Source organism: Pseudopodoces humilis, chromosome 18, assembly GCF_049639895.1.
Source record: "Pseudopodoces humilis isolate 2021_Gansu_Grassland_sample_001 chromosome 18, ASM4963989v1, whole genome shotgun sequence".
Taxonomy (NCBI): Eukaryota; Metazoa; Chordata; class Aves; order Passeriformes; family Paridae; genus Pseudopodoces; species Pseudopodoces humilis.
Genome location: NC_142217.1, coordinates 15,654,976 through 15,674,709, shown reverse-complemented (window position 1 = coordinate 15,674,709; position 19,734 = coordinate 15,654,976). Strand labels below are relative to the sequence as shown.

The window sequence follows — 19,734 nt, the reverse complement described above, 5'->3', positions numbered from 1 at the left end:
AAGATTCCCAGGGGTCCTGGGCTGAGCTGCCCCATGATGTCTCAATCAGGGCTGTTCATTGCTGTATTTACATACGCACATCCCGGCTGCAGCCGAGTATGATTTCCTTATAAAGTGGCTTTGACACACGGGGTAGCTCGCCTTAATGAGGAGGGTGATTCCACAAAGATCCATTACTAATGGGCTTGGGGCAGTCAGTGCCCGTGCACACAGGCTCCCAGTGCCAAACCCAGCACTCAGATCTCCCCACGGACCACCGGAATTACACCCACGGCTGAGCCAGTGCTGGCAACCTCTGGCTTGGTGGGATCTCACCCTGATCCCGGTAAGATCCTGTGCCTCAGCCAGCTGCCTCTCTGCCTTGCATCAAAACTCACTTGGAGGTCCAAAAAGGCAATCGTGAGGCACATCTTGGCATGGAAACCACTCAACCCTTCCCAAAAAACAGCTCCAGGGAGGGAGATCGAAGTCAGCACAGCACTGGAGTCCCCCAGTACACACAAGGTACCTGAAACATCAAACCATCCACATCCCTGTCTGCACAGGCACCCATTCTACGAAGGCACCAGCCTGGCACCAGCTCTGCCAGCAACCAGCCCGTCATTAGCAGAACTGCCTAATTTAAAATCATATTACAACCCGTGACTCCCACGAGAGCAAGTCCCTCCCTGCAGAGCCCCGACAAATTCAATGCAGAGGTTCATCCCCACCACTGCCCCCGGCCTCCCCCGGGGACCCCCGTTAGCGGCGGGTGCCTCGTTATCCGGCCTTGTGCCGACGATTGGCTGCGGCTCGTTCGTGGTGTTGAGCAGCTTTGCCCCAGACACCTTCTCCTGTGACCGAAGGCACGCTACGTCCCAGGGCACTGTCACAATATATTAAGACGCAGCGCTAAAAATAAGCAACAGCAAAAATAAGCAGGAAAATCGCGGTCCCTGCCTGCCCCTGCCGGCCTCGCACCGGAGGAGCTCCCGCTGCTGCACGCGAGCTGGGGAAGCACGTCAGGAACGAGAGGATTTTGCTGGGTTTTATTAAAAGGACGTGTTTTTCTCCCCTCCCTCCGCCCCCATCTCCAGCCTCTCTAAGGAGCGAGCCCCGCGGTGACACACAGCACTTGGTGACAAATCATCCTGGGGGTGGGCGGTTTCTCTGCAGGCTGGTGGTTCTGGGCATGGCCACAGCTGGTGTGAGGCCCTGCCTGTCCCTCTGGGGTTGGAGCAGATCCTTGCCCACCCCACACAGCCCAGGATGGGGCTCTGCCCCTTGATGGGGACACCGCAGGAGCCACGGGTGCTGCTCCGTGTGCCCAGCCATGATGTGCCATCAAAGGACGGATGGGTTTTGGCCAGCCCAGTGTTAGCCACAACAGCCAGGCTGGCCCCCTGTGGCTACCCCCATTCCCACAGCTCCCCAACATCTGCAAACACCCCGTTCTCCCCTCTCGCTGCTAGCCAGGCACGTAAGTGCCGATGTGGCACAGCCCATGGGATGGGAGCTGGAAGAATCCTCTACCCGGGGATGCGTCTTGGAGCACCTGGGGAGAAGGCAAGAGGCTCCTCCTGCCACCTCCACCCCAAGGGGTACCATCCTCCGTGCCGGATTCCTCGGGGCTGTCGGAGGCACCGGCAGGGACACAGCCCCTGCGTGTCTCCAGGAGATGAAAGAGCAGCTCCGGGCGCGGGGACGGCTCCGAGCCTCCAGCCGAAGGCGTGCGGCCGCCCTGCTGCCTCGGCTGCGGCTGGAACGAATGCGTGCACATACCTCTGCCCCGGCACGGCTGTTTGCTCTTCTCTTCCGCGGCTGTGATTGATTAAAGGATCAGGGACATCTGAGAATGGAGACAGCAGCGGCAGCAGCAGAAGCAGCTCCCTTTGGACTTGGAGAGCTTCCTTGCCTGCTGCTTGCTGCTGCCGTTGCCTGTCAGGCAGCTTTTAATCAAGGTTTGCTTATATCTGCAAAGGCCTTTCCCAGAGGGATGAAGGGAGGAAAAGAGGGGGGGAGAGTATATTAACATGCCAGCCACCCTCCCTCTCCCTCTCCTTTGTTTATGGAGAGGGTCAGTGCTTGGAAACGGCTGGCGGGGACCGGGAAAGGCGCTTTGGGGGTGCTGGATTGTGGTGCAGCTCTTGGCATGCCCAGGTCTCATGGCATAGCCAGGGGGAGGGAGGGCATCATACTCAGCTGGGATTGCTCAATAACAGCACCAGTGTGTGGAGGGAGCAGGACCTGGGGGCCAGGGCTCGGTGGCTTCCTCTGGGTGGCCCTGGATGCCTGGCATGTCCCCACAGGGACAGCAGGGAGGGGACCAACCTGTATGCCCCCCAAATCGGGGTCTCAGCCCAGAGAGACCAACAGCAACCATATGCTGAGACCAGCACTGTCCAGACACCAAGAGCACTCAGGTGGAGAGAGCCCAGGCCACCCCATGCCACCCCTGGCCTCATGGAAGGTCAGGGTCTCCATCCTCATCTTGGGACTGCAGTCAGGATGGCCACATCACAATGCCCCATCTCCTTTCTGCAGGGTGGGCTTTGGTAGTGAAACCAGGACTCAGAGGGACCCACACCAGCCCCACACCTGCCCCAGGGCAGGGTTTGCCCCATGGCACTGGGAATTCAGCACTGCTCAGGCTGGGAGCACCCAGCACTCCACCATCACCCACCACCAGAGCCGTGCACACCCGCAAAAGCCATATGGGAGGACAGGTGACCCCCAGTCCCATGTCCCCTCATCAAGCACTGTCTCTGTCTCCACTGCCATTCCCACACATCACTTTGGCTCTCCACGTTATCTTATTGCTCAGCTAATGACCTGCTAAAAGTATTATGTGAAAAACCGTGCTCTTAGCCAGCCATTAGACTGGTTAGGACCAGCGGGTCATGCTTTATTGCTTTAATAACGGAGTTTATGAAAGGTCGTCTCATAACTGATAACATGCATAATTTTTGTAACTTAATTAATGCTGCTAATATACTGGAGTCTCCATCAGCTGCTGGTGCAACTGATGCGCAGTTTACATCCCAAGCAGGGATGGGAAGAGTATCCCAGGCCAGGCTCTGCCCTCTGTCCTTGCCAACCAGCACCCACAGTGGGAACGCAGTTCGGATCCACACCAAAACCCCACCGTGCCTCTTCTCCACACTGGAGCATCCCGTTCGGAAATGCTCCAGCAGAGACAGGGAGTGCTGTGAGTGGGCAGAGGGAAATGGGAACAGATCCAGTTCCCAACTCCACAAGCCTGAAGGGAAGGGATTTCTTTGCTTCTACTCTGCCCAGCCCATGGAGAAGACAAGGCAGATGTGGGACCTGCAGTCAGAGAGAGTTTTACCTGTGGAAGAACCAAAAACCTCCGAGGGATGGGAGCTGCTCCAGCAATCCCATACATCTCTGCCTGAAATTACAACTGAGCAAAGGACTTTTGCCTTGATTGGGGATTTGTGGCTGTGGCCCAAGAGGGTTCCCCTGGGAACTCCTGGACAGACCCTGCTCCTCTGGTGATGCTATGGGCAGCCAGGCTGGCACAGGGCAGGATCCTGCTGGAACTGCTGCCTTTCTTCCCAGAACTGGTTTTTAAGGACAACCTCCTTGACAACAATTTTGAGAGTATTTTTTGAGAATTCCTTTCAAGAACACCCTCCTGTGAGGGTGGTGAGGCCCTGGCACAGGTTGCCCAGAGAAGCTGTGAATGCTCCATCCCTCGAAGTGTCCAAGACCAGGCTGGACAGGGTTTGGAGCAACCTGAGATAGTGGAAGATGTTCCTGCCCAATGGCAGGGGGTGGAAATGGATGGTCTTTAAGCCCCTTCCAACAGAAGCCATTCTATGATTCTGTGGCAAGTACACATTTTTCTCATTAAAAGGGAAAAAAATACAAAAGCAAACAACTTCTCCCCACTGCCTGAGCGCACACCTGGGGGGCTGAGCATCCACAGGGGAAACTGGGAATCAGACGCATTTTCCAGGCAGCAAAAACAAGCCATTCCCTTGCAAAAAAAAAAATAAAAAAAAATAAAATAAATAAAAAAATCATGTAAATAAGAGCCCAGGTGCATGCGGTGTGCGAGTCCCTGATATGCTGCCACCAGCAAATCTGGTGAGCTGTGAATCCGCGGCACCGCGCATCCAACGCTGCAAATCCGAGCTGCTCCAGTCGCCTGCTTAGTTTTGCAAATTCTTTCCTGCTGGCTGAGAAAAGCCAATATGTCTGCTGCTCCCGCTCCAGCGCAATAATTGTTCAGCACTGGTTATCATCCTGCCAGAAAGGCACGAGCTACCGCTGGGGCACTCTGCTTGCTGTAAATGCAGCGAGATGATTTCCTAGCAAATGCAAGTTTTCCAAGGAAGTGGGTGGAATCTGCTTGTCTCTGATTAGACAGCTTGGGTTTTTGTTTTCCTGGTGCTTTAGAGAGAGAGAGAGAGAGAAAGAGAGAGAGAGAAAAAAAAAATAAAAAAGGCATAAAATATGTGGCTTTGCATCCCCTCTGCCCTGAATCGCAGGCTCACATGCATCCAGGCGATGGTCCCCTTGGGACTCGCAGCTTTGCCCACACTCTGAGCAATGATCCCGTGGAATGAGGCTATGATCTTTCATCAATCATTGCCGAGCGCTTCTCCCTCCCGCGCCCGCTCCCTGGGCTGTGCCCGCTGCGAGCGAACAGCCCCACAGCTCTGCTTCCCCTTCGTGCCTCCAAAAATCAGGGGTGCAGGCTTGGACCCCCAAGTGCCTGGGGGGGTCAGGACTCTGCTTGGGGACAAAGGGCACAGGGCAGCCCCTCTTTCAGCTTCCCAGCTCAGCACAATCAAGGGATGCTTAGGGGGGATGCAGGATGACGGAGAGGCTTGCAGGATCAGAGGGTAAATCCCAAATTCTGGCGCAGCAACCGGAATAACCAGGATGCTGCAAGGGAGGTGGGATCAGGACAAGCCCTGAGGCTGTGGAGAGACAGGTCTGCCTCCCCCGCCCTTGCCAGGGGAGGAAAAATGACTTGAAATTAAGATTTCCTGATGTTTAGGGGCTTGGAGACCTTGACACCCCCTGCGTCCATCTGGCTCTTCCCCTCTTGTGGCAGCTCGCTCCTGCGTTCCTGTCTATCCGTGAATACCAATTATGGTTTAGGAGAATGTATATCTGAGATGTGCAAATACAAAAGGCAGGAAATAAAAGTCATCTCTTACTGAAGAGGAGAGGTAACCATGACTACCTGGGACCTCATTTAAAACTGTGCCGGCCGCAGGCTAAAAGGCAACGCTTCCTATTGTTACACACGTTTAGGGAAAGCTTTGAAAACCCGTTTTCCCCCCCAAAACCAGCTGGAAAGTAAGAATGAAAACGAGAATTGGAGGTGGGGGGGTGGGAGGGAGGATATAGAAGATATTTATTGGTGTTTGTGAGCTGGCTTTGCATCCCACCTGCACGAAAACAGCCGGCGAGCTGAAACTTCAAATGAGCAACTCGGAAGGAGACGGAGCGCCAGCGGCTGCGGCATCGTGGCTCCGGCGCCACGTGGCAGCCGGCCGGGAGCCCGGGCCACACGGGCAGAGCTGAGGCTCCAGAGCTTGGAGGAGGAGGCACCCCTGGAGGAAAGTGGGGTGCGAGTGAGTTGTGAGGGCTCCCCATGCTGTGAACGCCGCCAGCGTGTGCTCAGGGTTTGCGGGGAGCTGGTGGCTCTTGGTGCCGGCCCCAGCTGGCACCCAGACGTGTTTTGCCCACTGTCAGAGCCTGTGGTTGGTTGGATTTTGGGAGTGCCCTGGGCTTGCTGAGGTCTCACGTGTGGTGGCTGCTGTTTGCATGCCAGATCCTGCAGCCTGCAGGAGGGATGGCGGGGGATAACCGGGAATTGCCCGGCTGAACCTTTTCACCAGTCAGACCTGCAGGGCTGGTGCAGAGCCAGGGGACACCGGCTCGTTGTCCTCACTCAGCAAAGACACCCCATTGCTCCAACACATGTGTAACCACAACCCGTCCCAGCCACATCAAAGACCAGGAAAGCTGTCTGCCAGCCACCAGCCTCGTCAGGACCTCACGTCGCTTCGAGCTCGCGGTTACAAGGCCAATGACCAGGCAATTAAACTGACTTTTGGTTCAAAGGCCGTCCCACCTGGCACACTCAGACAGCAGGAACCACCTCAAAACCAGATGCTGCTTTCTCAGGGATCTGTGTTGGGCACCAAGAGGCAACACTGTGGATGCAGACACACGTCACATAGCCCTCACCTTCACCCAAGTCATTCCTGGGCACCTGCCACAAGCTCCCACCGGCAAAGCCCTCCCCTGCCCCCTGCCAGCACTCCGGACCCACACCTGGGACCACACAACGGGGCTGCAGGCAGGAGCCCGAGCCAGGAATTATGGTCTGTACAAAAGACAATGACAGTGAATCTTGTTACTGGCTTTTCAGCAAACGTAATTCCTTTTTATTAGAAAATTAAAGGGTATGAAAAGCTTTCCAAGGCTGAAGAGCTGAAATGTGCTTTCATAAAATATGCGGCGTCTGATAAAACGGATTTGCTTGTCTGCCTGCCCCGGTCCCCTCCCCCTCCTGGCTATTATTCCTACTGGCAAGGTGATGCCTTTTGCCAAAACACCGATCCCAATGTGGCCAATGGAGATTCCTGGGAGCAGTGCTGCTCCCCAGCATCCAGGTCATCCCACCATCAGGCACCCCACAGCCTGCACCTGTTTGAGGTTGGGTTTGGGTCGGTTTTTTAACTAAATAAAACTCTGAGGGGCAGTTTTTCCCCTCCAGGGTTGCAGGTGAAGGCTGACAACCCAAACCATTACCCCAAACGCAGCAGTGAGGACGCATCAGTTGCTGGCAGAAGGTGAAGCCAGGCAGTGGCAGACAGAAAGCAACGGATTCCCCCAGACATCAGACCAACAGCAACTATTAAAATCTTCCTGGGAAGTTCCCTCCTGAGGAGAAAGTCATGTGCCCTCCCTTGCCCCAGCACCGAGCTGCAGGCGAGAGGTGCCGAGGGCCTGTGAGCTGTCAGTATCAGGCAGTGGGCAGCTAAGGTAACATGAAGAATCTAGATTTCTTCCCTTTAATCGTTCCCTCTCTCTGTCTCTTTCATCTTTTTGATGGTCTGAGTCAACTTCCCATGTTTGTGAGGTTAAAGATTCTTGCTATCTCCCACTTGGGGCTGTGGGACTGGCATAGGCCAGGGACCACAGCACCACAGAGCGATGCTGGCAGACGGTGCTGCCTCTTCCATCTCTTGTGGGCAGAACGCCCTTTGCTACCCCTCCACAAGGACCACAACCTTGGGGATCACCTCAGCCCTCCACGTTTTTTATTTCCATTCCATTACCAGGTCAGTTTTGCCTCTGCAAGTCCCTGGGGATGCATGGCAATGGGATTCATCCATCCCCACACAGAGATCCCCACAAAGGAACCTCGCTGTGGCCACTGTGTACACAGGGCTGGCACCCTCTGGTTTGTCACCCTTGGGCTTGGCAGGAACAGGGGAAATGAAACAACATCCCCTGAGTACCATCAGGGACACGTCAGCTGGGAGAGGACCTGGTAGCCCTGGCCACTGTCCCCAAATGACTCCAGCCCTGGAGATGCGACACAGGGGCACAAGGCAAGGGGACAGCAGCACCACTGGCATGCACCCACTGCAGTGTGCAGGACAAGCCACTGGACATGGAGTCACTGGGCTGGTGGGGACAAGGACAGGCAGATCCAGCTGTGTTTCTGCCACCATGCTGGGCGCCAGCACCGCTGCCATGGGGAGACACAACTCCAGCAGCAGCACCGTGTCCCCACATGCCCCCTCAGCTCTCTTGCAAGCAAATGTGCCATGACCCAGCTACAGCATCTCCTTCCCACCCCATGCACCCCAGCAGCCAGGGGTTCCCTGTGCCACTGTGGGCTCCCGGTGCCATGTGAGTGCTGCCCGGCCGGTTATTACCACAGGAAAAGCTGTAACACTACAGCAAACCTCCCTGCTCAGCCCTGCTACAAATCAGGGTCAGGCGGCAGCGCTGTTAGACAGAGCCTGCCGGTACGTGCTCCTGCTCCTAATGTCCTCCTGCCACACTCTTAATGGGGACACACAGGAGAGCGACGCGACGAGGCAGAGGCTCGGCCCTGCTGCCCATCTCGGGGCTCCTGCCCCCAGAGCTCCCCACCGCCGGCAGAGCTGGGGGTTAGCACCAGGGAGGCACGGCCAGGGATGTTTTCTTCCCCGAGGCTGCTCTGGCTTTACCTTTAACATCTGCAAATGTGGTTAAAAGTTTGCCGAGCCTATTTTTAGAGCCTCTCGCCACGTGCGATTTCTCCATCGTGAGACAGGAAACGCTGATGAGGTTGTTTGCCACGGGGCTGCTTTCTCCTCCCTGGATGGCTCCTCTGGCCTGTGCCATGAGCCACTGGTGCCCCTGGTCCCTACCTCCCAGGGTGTCCCACAGTGGCAGCTATGGCAAACCCAAGAGCTGAAGGTGACAATCTGCTGGAGGGAGCTGGACCTGCACCTGCCACCACGATGGTCACACCGGGGTCCCCATCCATGGTCCCTAGACAGTGGGGGGACAAATGTGTCCCAATACCTCTCAGGGACTTGAAGGCAAAACTGACCCTGGAAATGGAAATACAAAACCTTGAGGGTGAAACCAGGCCCCAGCATTATGGACCTTGTCCACCTTCTTGCCCCGTGCCTCAGTTTCCCCACAGGAACAGTATTTTGCTTGGCTGCCCACCCTGGAGCAGTGCTAAGGGCCTCGACCAGGGGATTTATCAGCACTGGGCACAGGGACTGCCAGCACACAGACCCTGGCAGGGGTGTCCACTACCCCAGCACGGGCAGCTCATCGTCCCCACCACCACGCTGAACACTTTGGAGCCAGAGCAGACCCAGCTGCCCCATCGGGCTCCTGGGCCTGGATCGGTGTGGCGAGCTGGCAGCACGCAAGCGCGGCTGTGGCCGGGCGGCGCGGGTACCTGCTGTTTGAATGTCAACACCTCATTTATACATCTTGATTGGCTCTCATCAGCCATGCTGCGCTACACCTGATTGCTCCGAGCCGACGCGGGGTGCCAGGCTGCAGCGCCTAATTCCAGTTAATTGGCCCTTCATCCGAAGCAAAACAGAAATACAGGAATAAAGAAACAATAAAGCATCCTCCCCCGCTAAAAAAAAAAAAAATATAAAAATAAAAAAAAATTAAAATCTTGGCGTTCTGCGGTTTGGTTTTATTTCGCAACCGTGAGCAGGCCATGCTGAGGGCTATGGGAATTCCTTCCCTGGAGTGCTGGACTCTGCGTGAGCTGGGAGATATTTTGCCACCCCACTCAGCTCACTCGTGCCCCCCCTCATCCCACAACGAGCCCTGCGTTCGTGTCACGCTCGCCTGTGCTCCTGCTCCCGCCCGCTCTCGCGAACCACTGAGGCTGAAATTTCAATTAAGAACGAGAAATAATTACCCGCCGCTCCACATTTCCTCTAAAATGGTAGCCAATGCCGGCGAGCCGAGTCACCGCCTCCTGCCACGTCCTGGCGCTCACCGGCGGGCTGGCATTCGGATGACATTTCCAGGATAATGCCGGCCCAGCTGCCGCACGCTGGTGGCTGCTCCCACAGCCATGCCGGGAGGCCGATGCTGGTGGATGCTTGGAAGAGATGCTCTCTTCCTCGGTTGGGAGTGAGGTTGCTGCGAGCCCCTGCTGCCCTGGCTCAGCCTTTGAACCCTCTGCCCGCTCCCAGCCGTGCCCTGGGCCGGGATGCTGGTCCCCTGCTCTTCACCTGGCAGAAGTGATCCGTGATAATGACTTGGCTCATCTCCTTCCAAGCCGCACGTCATGGGGAGCCACCACGCTGCTGTCCCCATGCACAGGGATGGGGCACATGGGGATGTCCCACTCACTCCCAGGAAGATGCTGAAGTGCTGGAGTGTGTCCAGGAAAAGGCAATGGAGCTGGAGAGGGATGTGGAGCATAAGGAGCGGCTGAGGAAGCTGGAGGGGGTCATCCTGGAGAAAAGGAGGCTCAGGGGAAAACTTCTCACTCTCCACAGCTCCTTGACAGAAAGGTGCAGCCAGTTGGGGGTCTGGCTCTGCTCCAGGTTAACAAGCAATAGGACAAGGGGAAATGGCCTGAAGTTGAGCCAGGGGCAGTTGAAGTTGGATATTAGGAAAAATGTCTTCACCAAAAGGGTGGTCAGGCATCAGAATAGGCTGCCCAGTGGTGGAGTGTTCATCCATCCTGGAAGTGTTCAAAAAACGTGTGGATGTGGCACCCGGGGACATGGTTTAGTGGTGGGCTTGGCAGTGTTGGGTTATTGGTTGGACTTGATGGTCTTAGAGGGGTTTCCCAACCTTCGTGATTCAATGATTCTATGCAGGAGGGCAGGAACAAGAGGATGGGCAGCACCGGGGCAGGCAGCAGCCTTGGCATTGGGAAACAGCATTGGGAAAGGGCAGATGGACCAAGTTTCAGGACATGTCTCCAGCCTGGGGCTGTGTCAGCCTCCTCCATGGAGCTACTCCAGGCAGACACCCCAGCCCAGCGCTCACCAGGGCACCTCAGACCTGCCCACAGCTCCACAAATCACACTTCTTGCACTGCTTTATTTTAGCACAGCCAGAAATAAGAGAAACAAGCTACACTGGGGTTGGAAAGGGCACAAAACCCAAATCAGAGGATGATCTGGCACCTCACAAGTGCTCTTGCAGTTTTCCCTGTTGAGACAGCCTGTCCTGGCTCCAGCTGTTGTCACCCTGTTGGGGTGACACAACCCTGTCAGAGTGACACAACCCCACTGCAGATCCCCACAGTCCTGCCCCAGAGACCTGTGGGAGATGCAGACCCTGTGAGAAGGTAGAGATGGGACACTGACCTAGGCTCCTCCATCATGAGGATAGATGAGAATGAGGGAAGAATGAATAAGGATCCACGTTGCAGCAGAACAAGCTGGTGTGGAAGATGTGCCATGTCCCCAAAACCAGACCCTCTACCATCAATGTGGATGGTGTCTTATTTTCCCTGGATGTTTTCCCATTCCTCTTCCCATAATCCAGAGCTGGGGGGCCACTGCAAAGCCTGCAAGTCGCGTGACTCCAGTGGCAGGAGATGCAGGAGCCCTGGGCAGCGATCACAAGAACGGGAAAAGCAGCAACCTCAGGTTGCAGATTAGCTTCATTTTACAGCCAGGGAGGCAGAAACCTCCCGTGGTTCAACATCTTGCTGGAGACCACACAGGGAGCCTGGGGAAAGCCAGGGAGAGGTCGCAGGTCTCTGCGGGGTGAGAGCATCCTCTCTCCAGGGAGGGAGGGAGCTCAGAGCCAGCAGGACCCCACAGCGGCCCCAACCCATCACCACACCCCAAACCTCACCTGGGGCCACACGCTGCACCCCTTCCCTCTCTGACCCCAAACGGTAGGGGCTGCAGAAACCAGTTTGGAGAAGAGAGAGAGGCTCTTTACCCAAGTTTAAATGCACTTCCCTTGACTCGGTTCCCAGTTCAGCGTAGAGGAGACCCAGCTTGGCCGGCAGCCACGGCGCTCAGCTCTGCACGTCCCCGCCGAGAGACACATTCCTCAGCACTGCAGCTAAGTGCAGCACAGCCTTTGAGGCCTTCACCCCTCCTTCAATGATAATTTATGCCCTCTGACCCAACTCCCCCTTTTAAATCAGGCTGATCAATAGAGAAATCAGACAATCCTTTTAAGAAACTATCTCATCTGATCCTGCCAGCTAATGATCTCTGCTCTCCTTACAGCTGTTTGCAGATCTGTAGGCTAGGCTGCTGTGGGAAGGAGGAGGAAAAAAAGCCACTGGGCCAAATTCCTCCTTCCTCAGTCCAAGCAGGAGCAACAACAACACTGATGATTTGTATGGAAGCAAAAGAGGAGATGCCAACTCCTGGTTTTTGGAAAACAAGCCAAGCTGCAGGGAAGCACTAGCTCCCAAAATCTGCTCCCTCGTCCATCTCACTACCAAACATGCTCTTCTGCCATCCTGGGAGCCCTGACAAGACATCCTCACTCTTCTTACAGGCTCCAGCTCCCAGGCTTTCCAATGCCTCCCTTCCAAATAAAACCCAGCAACACAAAGCAACAACCCCCAATCTGGTTTCTGGCTGAGCCATGGTCACCCACACCTTGTTCCACACACAGCATGGCTCCAATGGGATGCCGTGAGCACTGGGATCTCCATCACTTGGCTGGAAAACCCTCACCCCTCACAGGGATCCTCACTTTACCAGGCCATCGACAGCTCAGGGGTGCAGCCGCCTCCTACCCATGGAGGAGCTAAGCCAGATCAATGGAAGAGGGAGCAGTGTCCAGCACAGCGCTGGGAATGGTGTGGCAACGTCCATGGAACAGCCTCCAGAAGGGCTTTATTGATGGCAGCTGCATTTCTATTTAACTGGCAAAGGAACAGGGTTAAGCAGCGAAGAGGGAAGCATCAGAGAACCCTTTAAGTCCTCTAAGTAAATCAGCTCCTGGAACAAACACGCTCGGTAGCCAAATGTCCCCTTCTCCTTTGTGTGCGCAGAGATATTGACATTTATTATGATGCCCAAACCACCCAGAGGAAGGATGAATTCCTTGCATCCCAGGGCCGTTTCTCACCCTGGCACACTCACAGGGATTTCTCCCCTGCCAAGGCAGGGCTTGGCCCCCAGCACTCCCTCCTTTAAAGCTCCCAGGAGGCAGGATGGGTCCGTGTCTTGGGGATACTCGGCACCTTCCCATGCCCAGCGGGAGCCAGGAACCACGCTGCAAGCCCGGGACACCTCCAAGGTCCCCCCACCATATGTCCCCTCCCACCCAGCCCTTGCTCTGAAGCCCAAGAGCAGATGCAAAAGCCAAGAGGTCTGAAGGGCTGCGGCAGCACAGCACGGTGCAGGTCTTGCCACAGCAGTCACAGTGAATTACAAGGTATTAGAGCCCCGCGCTGCCGTGTCTCTGTGCAGCAGCAGTCACGGTGAAGGACATGCTATGATAGGACTAGAGTCTCCTCTGGAGAATCCAGTCACCGGCCTGGTGGAAGGCAGTGGTATGAGAGGCCAGCCCTGTTCTATAGATCATGTAGCGACAGGCATGTGAAGGACACGCTATTACAGGACGAGGCGAGCTGAGAGCCGTGGGGTTTGGGGAGGGGGGGACGGCTGTGCCTCGCTGGATCGCTGAGTGCCCACGCTTTGCGAGCCAGCAGCCGTGAACGTTTTTAATTATGCTTTCCTACTTTATCGAGCATCTCATTTTCATTTACACGCCAGCCATCTCCACCTGAGAACGTGGCTGCTGCTGCTCCTTTCCAGCACTGCTCCCATATTCCCTCACGCATCAGCTGGAGGGACCCAGCAGAGCTGGAGGTCCATCCTCAGCACAGGGGATCCATTTGGTGACCCACCTGCCCTGCAGCTCCCCTGTGCTCCCCACACCATGCCAAGGACCATAAGGGAGCTGGGCAGAGCCTCCCTGATGCTCGCTGTCCCTCCCTGTCGGAGCAGCCAATTTTAGTGGCTGCCATAAATGCAGCAGGAGCAGTGTCCTCTGGTGAGGCATCGAGCGGTGACTAAGAGAGGAGATGACAATAAAGCAGAGGAAGCAAGGTCTGACTGCAAAGCAGCAAACCACCCCCCCTGAATCCTGCTCAGAGGCACTGACTGATGATGCCCCCCCCAAACCAGAGCCTGAGCCCGGTGAAGGAGGGCTGGGCTCTCTGGGGTTCACGCTGAGCCCCAGCACAGGCTTGGTTTGGGTGGAAATCCCATAAACAAGAGGGGAGAAAGGCTTCTCCCATCAGGACACCGGGCTGGAGTTCGAGCCTCTTAGCAAAGCACACAGGGAGACTTGTGTACAGCCCCTGAAGATAAATCTACCCCCTTAAAGCATTCTCAGGGGTGAATGCAGTAGAGACTGTGCAGGACTTGACAGCTCGAGGTGTATTTATGGTGCTTTGGCACCGGGGATACAACCAGTTGGGATTTTTGCTCGGTTCTACCACTTGGGCATAACACAGCCACAACAAACCCATTTGAATACCTCTTGTTTCAACCAAGGCAGAGATCCAGCCTATTCCCTGCGGAGCAAGCGCCAGACCTGGGGCCAAATTAATCTCCGATGGATCTCCATCAACTTCATGGAGTTACAACTACAATTTGGCCCATGCCTGACACGTAAATCTGCTCATTTTTCTTCCAAATCGTCCAAATACCGCAGCATTTGTTAGCGCAGGAGAGGGGACACATCCTCCGGGAGAGATCTCTTTGGATACCGCGCCAGCCCTTTCTTTTTTTTATTTCCTTTGCTGCCTGGGATAAAAGGCAAGAGAGACAGACCGTGGTACGTGTCTGAGCTGTTTGGGAAAGAAATAGGAATTTCCTCCTGCCATTCCCAGTCTTTTGATAGGCAGGTGGGATGCGAGCAGGAATAACTCAATCAAGACAGAGCAATTTTTAATTAATTTGTGGATCCCTTCACCGGCTGATTGCCTTGGAGACAAAAGGGAAGCCTCTCCTTTAACACTTGTGTGTGCCTGGTACTCTGAGCCTCCCCTTTTCACCGGCACATCTTTGGTCTTGAAAGCTGCACAAAAGGAAGAATTCCTTGATCTTTTGCCTCGGCTTTTGCTAAGACGGAGACACACATGAGGGGGAGCTGGGTTGGGGGGTTTTTTGGGTTTCTTTTATATTTTGGGGGGATTATTAAAGCTCAAAATGCACATAGAGAGAGGTGAGGAAGGAAAAAAAAAAAAAAAAAGAAGGATGGGGGAATAAAAACCCTCAAAGCTAAGAAAGGAGAGCGTTTTCCGTCAACACCTTCTGCCCAGCCCGCTCCATCCCCAAGGGGAGGGAGTTGAAAGGTTCAAGCTACATCAAGTGGTGAGTAATGCAGCAGGAGGCTCCTGCTCGGGGCCAGGCTCTCACCCTCTGCCATCCTCCCTGCCCCATGCCCGGTGCTGGCAGGGCAAAGCCCAGCTCTCACCCTCCCCTTCTCCCCCCAGCAGCGACCGTGGGGATGCGGGAACTTCCAAGGCAGTGAGTGACACCACAATTATCGATTGCCGGCTGCAAAGGCTTGCTCTCGCCTCCCCCCCTCTTCTCACTTGTTTTCTTCTGTGCAGCAGTGCCAGCCTTCAGAGACTGCTGCTGTAAAAGGCTCAGATTGACGGGGTGTCAAGATATCCACTGCCCCTGGCTTTTAACGTTCCCTTGCAGGGGGGAGCGGGAAGAGCCCCTGCACCGGTGAGGGGAGCTTGGATAGCTCCAAAAGAAAGGGAGAAATGAAAAGCCTCCCTCTCTCCTCTGTCGAGGAGATGCTCTTGAACCACAAGCAGCTTTTTCAGCCTCAGCTTGGCTGCGTGTGTCTCGGAAATCTCAAGATGCTGGGAAGGGGGAGAGGCGAAGTGCCAGCCGGCCCCAGGCAGCCCCAGTGTCCTGCCCAAAATGAAGGCACCCAAGAAAGCCACCACGCTCCCCAGCAGGTCTCTGCGGGGTGACACGCACACCTGAGCACCCAGCAGGTTTGGCAGTGGCCATTTTAAAGGTGGGGAAAACAAGACACATCCAGGCCAGATGAGGTCACCCAGAAGAGGCTGCAAAAGGACTGGGACACCCCAGCTTGGGCAAATCCTCTGCTGTTCAGCACTGATGGCACAAGGGGTGCTAGATCAGAGGCTTTTCCTAGCAAAGACTGGCAAAGCAGGAACTCCGGGTGATCCCTGGATCCCCCACCGAAGTCTCCCTGCCCAGTGGCCCTGGGATGGTCCCTGCCAGCCCTGTCCCCAGCTCAGCTGGCCACCCACAGCAAGTGCCATCCCTGCCACAAAATGGGGACGGTCACCTGCCTGTGGAGGTGTTTGTTTGCAAAGCCTGGTGGCACCTTGGGACCGTGGCTAAGTGTTACGTGCTGGAGCCAAAGGCCTGAAATTAAAGCCGGCTCCACGACTGTTGGTGTCGACACCTGGTGATGGGAGGAGAGGGATCGATGATGGAGAGTCTGTCGCTCCTGATGCATCGCTGTCAGGGTCAATACACAATTCCCGGGGAGATCAGATGTCCAGGTTAACTGCTTTGCCTCTGTGCTAAGCCGATGGGCTGGCAGAGCCCCATCCTGCTCACACATCCTCTTCCCCAGCCACACTCACCCCACAATCACCAAATGCCACTGACAGCAGCCCTGGGGCTTGTGGCTCTTGTTTTCATCCCTGCAGAGCTCAAGTGTAGTTCAAATGGGTGCCCAAGGCTGGGAAAGGGACACAGGGACAACAAGGACCTGCCCTCCAGGAGCTTTCGGCTGCATCAAACCAGCCAAGGGCAGCATCACCATGGGACCTCGTGGGGGACACAGGGCTTGAGGACAGCCACCACCTCCTCTGGCCACCCAAGGGGGCTGGGAGGGAAGTGGGGGTGATGAGACTTCTGCAGGGGAGAGCCCCATCTGCCAGTCTCCCTGTGCACCCCTGTCCTGAATTCCTGAGCAACAGAAAAGGCAGGAGAGGAGGGTCCTGCAGGCTCAGTGGTTGTGTGCTACTCCTCAGCCTGGGTGGGCAGAGCATCCACGTGGCTTTGGCACAACACCTGTCCCCTCCAGGTGACACCGCAGACCCTCGTGGGACACGAGAGCCGTGACAGCAGGGCTGCACTGTGCCCTCTGCACCAAGCAGGCTTGTGGCACCCCACAGCACCCTAAAATCATTGCAGGGAGCACAAGCAGGAGGCAGAAGCCCTGCTTTGCTCCCATTCCCATGTGCCACGCTGGGCAGGATCCATCCAAGGGGTCCTGTGAGGACGAGAGCCACCCGCAGCCAGGCTGCAGCATCTCACCCCGACAGCTCCCGGGGGGTTTCAGCTGCTCATCTCCTCCAGCACAGCACAACATACCCAGAGGATCCCACTGAGACCCCTGAGGAGGGGACTGGGGGGTCCTACCTGCTGCCAGCCCACGGAGCCAGCCTGGGGGGGACACAGCATCACACCCGGCACAGCCAGACTTACACCAGCCCCCCCAAAAAATCCCAAGAAAACAGAGCGCGGCATGAATAACAAAAGCAGCGATCAGTAAAGACTCTCCCAAGAGGCTGCAAGTTCTTCAATTAGAGCTCGCATTATAGGAATGAGAAACTCCACGCTGTCTTCTGTACGGATAACACTTTTTTCCCCCTCTCTTTTAAAGAATAAAGGGAGGGAGGGAGGGAGAGGAAGGGCTGCATCTCTAATGCAACAGACAGGTCTGCTGAGATTCACTTTGGCTCTTATTTTGACTTTCATCTAAAAGAGCTGCCCTGGGAATCCATTAAGTCCAATTTAAATCGGCTCTCCGCCCTCACGGCTTCTCCCCGCCTTCGTGGCCCCCCCAGCTCCCTTTTCCCCCCTCCTCGGAAGCAAACAAACACAAAAGCAAGGCCAGGCAGGGCAGGCAGCGAAGGGCAGGCAGCGAAGGGCAGCACCGGCGCGGTTTGGGAGCCCTTCCCTGGGGGATTACAGCCTTCCCCAGGGCAGTCGCTCCATCTTTATTTTCGCCCAGATAATCACAATCCGGCCACGTTTGGATGCCGCCTCGGTATCCCCCACCTCAGTGGTGCTTTTTTTGGGGGACCAGTGAGGTTTCTGCTTCTGCTCCCCGTACATCTCCCCCCTCCACACACACACATATATTCCCCTGGTTTTATTCTTTTTTGAGGACAATTAGCTCCATTAACGCCGCAACCGGCAAAGTTGGACGGGATATAATCACATACCTCAGGTTTGATGGGTTGTTTTTGGGGTTTTTTTTTTTTGGGAGGGGGGAGGTTTTCCCCCAAAATCATTCCTCTGCCTTTGGGAATCATCCCCTCATAGCAGCCTCACAGCCGGGCGAGGGACGGACCCCTCTCCTTTCATCTCACCACACTCATTCAAGCTCTGCTTCTGTCGTATAAGCAGTTTTCCAGCTCTTCCCCCCCCGCCCGCCCCGTAACACACCCGCTCTGCATTGCATCCTATTCATATGTTTTCAATCATCGCCGTTTCGTTATTTAAAACAAAAGCACACGGTTCCCCACCCCCGGGCAGCACTCCGAGCCCCCTCACCGGGCTCCACGGCTATTCCCTGGTTTGTTTGTTTATTAATGTCAACGGAGATTTGGAGGCAAAATTTGCCGTGGGAGAAAGGGAGCGGGAGGTGAAAGTCCCACCGAGGGGCTTTCCAAAGGCGCAGCCAGATGTGCAAACCCCACGATTCCTTGGGTTATCTGCTAGATCCATTTTTTCCTGCCCCGCCAGCCACCAGAATAAAAGAAAGAAAATCCATCAAGTCAGCGTTCTCACGTGCAGACAACGGCAAGGAGAGCCAGGCGCCCGCCCGCGGCACCGCCGCAACTTTTGGAAGTATAAAACCATGCACATCCATAACTCCTCAATTAAATAAACCTCCCTGGGAAGACTTCCCTCTGCAGAGGCTTTCGCAGCCCCGTGCCCATTATTATTTTAACTTCGCAAAAGTAGGGAGTCAGGACAAGCAAAACGAAATCCATCCCCTTCCACACACAAACATTTCCAAGTCTCAGCTGTATCTTTGTTCAGACACCCATCAATCGGCAAGTCAGGAGGGGTTTTGGACCGGTTGCAAATTTCTTTATTACTTCCAGAAAAGCAAAACAACCCACCCCCCCCACCATCTCCACACGCCCCCCGGCTCCTCCGTTGCTGCTGCAAACAGGACACACACACAACACACACAACACACACAACACACACACGTATAATCCCCCCCCTCCCTCCCCAAACTCCGCGATGCCGGCGCCGTGCATCCATTCAATCGCAGCAGCACACGAGTTGCACGAGAGAAAAAAATAAATCCGGAAAAAGCTCTGTCCGTACACCCCTCACTCGCCACCCCCCCCCCAGTTCCAATTCTGCTGTGGCTTCAGCAAAAAAAAAAAAAGAAAAAAAAGAAAAAAAAAAAGCACAAAGATGTAGCTTGCAACAATACCTGCGATGGTCCTCGCTCTCTCCTCTCTCTCCTGCTGGCTCGCTCTCCTCCTCTTCCAGAGCACAGTAGCCAGATTAGATCCTTAGAAAAAAAAATGTGAGAAATAGCACAATTCTCCTTTTTTTTTTTTTTTTTTTTTTTTTTTGCTTCCCTTCTCAGCAGCCCTTCTGAGCTCCTTCACTAACCATTATTCATAGACCACTAGGGGATATAAGGTAATTAGAAACGGCCCTATAGCATCCAGCCTGAAAATGTAATGCCAGCGGTAGGAGTGGTGGAGGGCTCTGGCTGCGGGCGGCTCCGGCAGAAAGTGCTCGCTGGAGCTGGGGACCGAGGTGAGAAGTGGGGTGGAGGAGAGGGCGAGCGGCAGCGGGTGCTGGCAGCTCTCCCGACAGAGATCAGGGTGGCCAGGGACACCGAGCGGCACCGGTTTGGGTTGGGTTTGGTTTGTTGTTTTTGTTATATATATATATATATATTTTTTTTTTTGGGGGGATTTTGGAGTGGGTTCGCCGTGCCCGTGTGAGCCGTGCTGGGGCTGCGTGTGTGTGTGTGCGCGCGTGTGTGTGTGTGTGTGTTTGTGCCAGGAATAGCAATCAGCAGAGGCAGCACACAGAGCGCAAAAATGCCATCATGCAGGGTCAACAGAAAGCTGCAGACATTTTTTCTCTCTCTCTCTCTCTCTCTTTTTTTTTTGTAGGCTTAATCCTCTGGAGCGGGGGAGAGGGAAAAGGAGGAGGCTGCTGCCTTCTTTATAGTTTTGATTTTTTTTTTTTTTTCCTTCTTCCAACCTCGTAGGATCAGATTAAC

General features: G+C 55.2%; 1 protein-coding gene across 4 annotated transcripts in view; it reads right to left on the bottom strand.

The window, feature by feature from the left end:
• Positions 1–19,734, bottom strand: part of RAI1 (retinoic acid induced 1) — a 74,056-nt gene that overhangs the window by 19,968 nt on the left and 34,354 nt on the right. For 2 of the 4 annotated variants that reach the window (XM_088063798.1, XM_088063797.1), the window contains exon 2: positions 18,925–19,005. The gene's annotated coding sequence lies outside the window, so the exon portion shown is untranslated. Of the gene's footprint in view, positions 1–3,909; positions 3,983–18,924; positions 19,006–19,109; positions 19,210–19,734 lie in introns of those variants that run through there. The other 2 variants (XM_088063800.1, XM_088063799.1) reach the window with 2 other exon arrangements.